Raw genomic sequence first — 6629 nt, 5'->3', positions numbered from 1 at the left:
GACAGGGAACGAGACAGGGCTGCCCAGGCGGAATCCCTAAGAACTCAGCTACACAATGGCATACTACTGGGTGATGGCACCCACGTGGTGTTGCTATATGCTGATTATCTACTGATCTACCTGAGGGACATCACTCAGGTGCCAGAACAACTGGCCCACATCCTCCGTGATTTTGCTACTGTGTCGGGATTAAAAGTAAACGTTGCTCACTCTAAACTATATGCTTTTAAAGACAACTGTTGTGACCCCTCCCTATTCCTCAATGGCGTGAGAGTGAAGGAGCGTTGACACATTCCGATACCTGGGCATACGGGTGCATCGCAAACCACTGGACCCCTTAGACTGTAACCTAGGCAGGGCACTGACAGCCATGAAATCCCAGATGCAGTTTTGGAGTGCGCTCCCTCTCGCTGTGGCTGGTAGAGTGGCACTGCTCAAAATGGTGGCTCTGCCAAGATTTCTGCACTATTTAGCCAATCTTCCCATCTATGTCCCTGCTTTCTTTTTTGCTGCTCTAGAGAAGATACTCAGGGATTTCATCTAGGGTCCCAATCGGCACAGAGTGGCAATCAAAAAGCTATATTTACACACCGATCTAGGGGGCCTGGCGCTGCTCTGCTTTGAGCACTACTATCTGGCAGCCCAACTTCAATGGATTGCCAGATGGATGGCAGACCGCCAGCGTGATGACACAGCGACCACACGCCCATCTTACACGCCCCCACAGATCCTTGCACTCTTTCACACTGGCGCGAGGGTGCGACCCCCTGAACCCCTTTTTCTGAACATCGCATACAGATGTTACTGTAGAAGCCTCTACCTAACCCGAGACACAACACCTTACGCCCCTGCGCTTCCTCTGGAGGGCACCCCTGCAGGTCAAACGACACTTACGTCTACCACACTGCAGCACTGGCACGATGCTGGTGTACAAACACTGGGAGATCTCTTTAGGGACGGCTCACTTATTCCGTACACTACGCTGGTGTCTGGCGAGGGACTCCCGGCAGGACAATTCCTACTTCACCGGTCACTGATAACTACACTTGCAACGTAATGGGGGGATCTTGCAATAGAACCGCAAACAAATCTTACAGTGCAATATTTGCATGTCATTGGACGAGGTCGACACCTAATGCAGTGGTTTGCGGCTTCATTGCGACAGCACGCAGAGATCAATTTAGCCCCCCTCCGACAAAAATGGGAACATGACTTGGGCCGGCAACTCACAGATAAAAACTGGGAGCAAGCACTGGCTAGCCCGGTGCAGATCCCTAGAAATGCTAGATTTAGACAAATCCAATTCTACATTGTGCAGAGAGCGTACCTCACACCAGCCAACATCAATAGATATTTTCACCGCACTGACTCAGCCTGTCCCAGGTGTGCCACTGTAGAAGCGGACTTGGTGCACATGCTTTGGGGCTGCACCAGACTGGCTGCATACTAGGAGGGAGTGGCGAGCATTCTCCGTACCTGTACTGAAAGAGAAATACCTTTCGACTGGCCCACGTATTTGCTCCACATGTTCCATAGGAAGCGCAATACCAAAGTCACCTCCAAAATCCTGGACCTAGGCATGATAGCAGCGAAAAGATTAATTACTAAAAGGTGGAAAGCACCTGACCCCCCACACATACAGGCATGAAGGAGTTCCACTCTGGCGTGGGCTAGGGCAGAAGGTATTGCGATCCGACATGAGGAAATCAAGGGCCTCAGGACAGGCAATCCTGAGGTTGCTGCAACAAGATGTGGATCTGCCTGCCCAGACCACAGATTGCTCTGCCCCGATTGAGTGACTCCCCGCATGCGACACACACACACACCCTCACAGTCCCTTACAGGCACTAGACACGTTGTCACCCGGCAGCGAATTGACACTCTGGGGTGACCATGTTTCGGTCACCAACCACCACGGCAACATATAAGGGCACAATAAACAACATGCACACGTGCAGCTGATGAAGCAAAGCTTCGCATATTTTGCGGCTTGCCGAAGTCAAGAACCTCATTTATGTGTAATAAGGTAACAAAACGTATGTTTTACTAACATTTATTTTGTTTAGGCAAAATTCCCGAAGCTTGCCTATGTGTATTTCTAATGAATTTAATCCGTGTCCTCTAATATGGCCGCCGCTTGTATTTTAGTTACTGCGCATGCGTCAGCCACACTCACGTGTCCTGACGCGTCTGCAGAAGTGGAGGGAAAGTTATGCGCATGCGTAATTCATAGCTGTGCTTATCATGTGGTACTGCTCGTGCCACTGCTCTTGTGCCCGTATCAATGTAGCTAACATTTAGATGCAATAAGTTTATTTCTTGATGATGAGTTAAAAGTACAAACCCTGTGATGTGTTTTCATAATGACATTATTATGTATTCATTTGTTTTCGCTTACTTTTCATGTACCGCGGGAAATGGGGGTCTGAGTGAGAGGAGAGCCATATTGGAGGTCCCTTCTGCGCCTGTGCGACATTCGGTAGCACGAGGGACCTTGACAGATGGAACACCGCCAGTTGGCAGTGATGGGCAAGATGCTCCTGAGAAAGTCACCTCTGCCCTGCGAGAACAGCGAATGTGGCTTATTATATGATACAATGTAAATGTATTGCTGCTTGTCGTGTAGTCTCTCATGGGAACCCCTAGCTCAATAGGCGGTACCAGAAAATGTTAATGTGGCATACAAATAGACTGTTTTGATTGGTGTGTTACCCAAATCCTACCTTAGGACCAATCCAAATTGAGGGATTTTGACACTTTGCAACATTGGGGGGTGGTACACTGTCCCCAAACTGTATATCTACCCTGGGTTCACCTAGTGAACCGTCCGACTTGTCTGGTTTAGCTGACCTGTCACTGACCCAACGCACTCAATAGGTGACTGAAGATACAGAGCGCTGCGAAGCACTCTGTCCGAATTTGACCATAGACTGAGGTTCTACTGAACCTTAAAGTGCTGGCGAAGCACTTTGCTGGGAGTTCGCTGACCCAATCGGGGTCTTGATCGATAGCTGCAGAGCGGGTGGAGCGCAGGCGTTGCTTCCGAACTGTGGGTTCCGGTCCTGTCCTGAAGAGGGTCCTGCCCTGAGGGTTTGCTGTCCTATCCTGAGGGTCCTGTCCTGATTCCTATTCCGAGGGTATCCTGTCCTATCCTGGGTGTCCATTTTGCACCTGCTTTCCTTTGAGGGGTATCCTTCCTTGAGGGTTTCCTGTCCTTAACTGACCCGTGGCCAGGGTTTGGTTTCCACACCTTTCTAGGTAAATATTGCTCTGAAAATTCTTAAATTCTTGCACCTTCTGAATTTCTAACTTTGGCTTTAATAAAGTTCAACATTGCACATGTGATATTTTCCATGCCTTTCTGCAACTATTGAAAGTCATTTATATTTTCCATAAGTTTATTCCTATGTCTTCTCATTTGTTAGAAATTATATTTTGCATAGCAGTATGTCATTTCCTGATATGGTCTAGAACTTCGTTGCCTAGATTGTTCAAAGGCCCCTTCACCTTAAGTGAAGCGTGTTATTCATTATAAGCTCTCCTATAGTCACCCACACTTAGGGTATCCCTGTTTAGATAATACTGACTTGCATAGTATCTTTTCTCGTTACATTTTATTAGTACCTTGATGATTACTCTGTCATTATTTCTTTATGCATATATAATTTACGTTATCTTGGTTATTGATTGCCTTGTTTTATTGTACCTCATGCAAGAAAATAATGAACTTTAGATAAACATTTTAAAACTTCCAGTTGTCCGTGGTCATTTAAACAGTATTTGAATGTTATTGGTTGGATTTGTATTTTGCTGCCTTTCCTTTACAGCTAGCTCCCTGATTCATTGTGGTCATTAGGCACCCGCATCGGTGGATGGTAAGTCGGGTGCACCGAAAATTGGTAGCAGGGAACACACACACACCAACTTGGTAGAGCTCGTGAAGTCACCTGATCGATGTATATGGTGATTTGAAAAGTATATGGGCCCTGAAGCCGGAAACGGCGAAACTATTGGTCGGGTGGCCTCGCGCGCTCTATCAGTTTTCTGGTAGCTAGAGGATGGTTAGGGACTAGTTGAGAGTAAGGCAGGGATTAGTTGGACTAGTTAAGTCGGAAGCTGCTATTATATTAATGCTGCTATAAGAGCGGCTGTTCTGAGGGAACTGATCACTCTCTTGTGAATACGCTGCTGAAAATTCATGAATTACTGTATTGCCATTATTCTTGTTCTTATATTGTTATATGTACTAATCCATGCAATTGTCAATCGTCTAGTTGTATGTTGTCCGAACTCCCCGGGGAATTGAAAGGGCAAGTGGTGAATAGAATCCATTGTCCTGAGGTCACAGGTTCGAGGAAAGTTAGGTGCAGGTTAGGATAACCGGGAAGCACTAACTAGGGTTTTCTGAATACATGTGTGAATAAATGACAGTAACGGGGTTCATTGGCAAAATTCCCATAGTGGCGTAACCTAGTAAGGGTCACATCGGAAGAGTAGCAGGTTCCTCGGAGCTAGCGTGAAAGCAGAGGGGTCCGCTGAGAAACCTTAAACTCGGAATATATCCCGGAAAGAAGTGGATGAGTTTAGGGGAATAACAGGTTCACCGATGCTAGAGTGAAGGGTAGGCGGAAGAGATCTGCCCGCAGCGAGTGAAAAGTAAATGGAAGTAGTTTACTTGCAGTAAAACAATTCTTTCTCTGTCTAGACACTTGAGCACTGTGGCGAATGTGTATTTGTTGTAAAATAACCAAGCACTGAGCACTTTAAAAGAAAGAAAGTTTCCGTTACCTTGTGAAGGGAGGGAGTCAGTCGCGAAGCGCCTCTGACGTCACTCTGTGCCGCGCTGGGATTGGTAGAAGCAGCGGGCGGGTAGCGGAGCTGGAATTGAAAAGGAGGGGTGAGCGCCGGAGCGTGGGAACTGTCTCACGAAGGGGCCGCGCACCCATTGGCGGAGCTTATTTAGTGTCGCGCACCCATTGGTTGCACGAATTTCTGAAGCGCGTTCTGATTGGAGGTAGTTTGTAAACAAAGTTTAGCGCAGAAGTCGTATGTGGCACTCGCAGACTACAGGAACTCGACCTGATCCAAGGCACCTAGGGTTTGAAAGGGATCAGTGGAAGACTAATAGATACGATATTATGTACGGAACCAAGAGAAAAATGTCCCTTGTAAGTAAGGTGAAAAATTATTTCAAAACGGACAAACCGATAAAATCTAGAGAAGGTGTTCTTGTTCCAGCACCTAATACTCCTGCCTCATTCATGATGTTTGACCGAGGGTACAATACCTGTGTGTGGTTGGAGAATTGGGTGAAGTACACAAAAGATGACGGAGTATTGGCTTTTCCGTTAGATGGTACTTTCAATGGTAGGATCTTATTTAATTTAAGAACCCGAATGAATGAACTGCATCCCAGACCGAGACTAACGCAGTATGAGGCATTAGAGGAATGGGAGATTGAGGCTTTTGAAAGAGAAAGACCCCGAATGGACAAGGGTTTGACCAAGTGGTACCCCAGGCAGAAACAGGAATCCAGGGATAAAAGGATGAAACAGTGGAGGCAGAGCATGATTGTTGAGGGTCTGTTTCCCATGATGCCGGCATGTCATAACATTGGAGCGGGTGAGAAAAGTACTGAAAAATGTAAGCATTGGGGGGCCCTGGGGGATTCAGATGATGAATTAATAGATGACATCTGTACCAGAAGTCCGCCACCTTACAATGAGGGAACCCGACCTTCCAGTGTAGGAGATGTTCCCCGACGCCACTTCCTAAAGGAAGAAGACAGGTCCCTGGGACTGGGAGGGGGTGGTCAAGTATTGCCCTATCCTGAAAAACCCGAACCGACGGAAACAAGGGATATATATCCCAAAGTGCCCGCAAGCCAGGAAGAAAAATATTCACGTACGAAAATCTTTTTTCCCAGACCCTTGTATGAAAACGAAGAGAAACCATCGAATTCAGGACTGCCTTTTGTTCAACCTCCATATGGGGAAGAGCGCAGGTCCTTTAATACTGGAACTTTATTCCCGAAACCTAATTATGGGGGAGGACCAAGTGAAACGCATCCTACTGCCCCGAGTTTTACTCCTCCGTTGACCCCACAGATATTACATGACACAACTTTAAGAAGGGTACTAGTGGAAAAGGAGCAAGAGGCTCTAGCTAGACAAAGGACAGAAATAATTCAGAAAATTTCCCAGTTAAATACCAGTCCTGAGGCATTGACTATTCCAGTAACTATTGGACCGGTGGTCCCGTTATACGGAAATGGTCAGGGAAATCCGATTACTCCAGTTATGACCCCAGGCATGGCAACCCCGAGACAGGAACCGATCATCATAGATGATCAGTCCAGTGAGTGCGAGTCTGAAGTTGCGTTTTTGGAATTGCCAAACAAACAGACTGGAAAGGGAATACAGCAGAGGCATAACCCTTTTAATACAAAAGAAATTAAATTAGAGACAGCAACAGGTACTAGGAATGTCTCTCTGGTAACTCCGGATGAAATTGAGAGTTGGAGTCGTGAATTAGAGAAACAGACTCCGCAAACAAAACCTTTAGACCTCTACAAGCTGAGGGTCGAAATAGAAGAATTAATGGCAGGAAATGTGGGGTTGGATCGATTG

This window comes from Lissotriton helveticus, chromosome 4_1 (assembly GCF_964261635.1).
Source record: "Lissotriton helveticus chromosome 4_1, aLisHel1.1, whole genome shotgun sequence".
Classification (NCBI taxonomy): domain Eukaryota; kingdom Metazoa; phylum Chordata; class Amphibia; order Caudata; family Salamandridae; genus Lissotriton; species Lissotriton helveticus.
The sequence above is the reverse complement of the archived record's forward strand: the minus strand, read 5'-3'. Positions refer to the sequence as shown.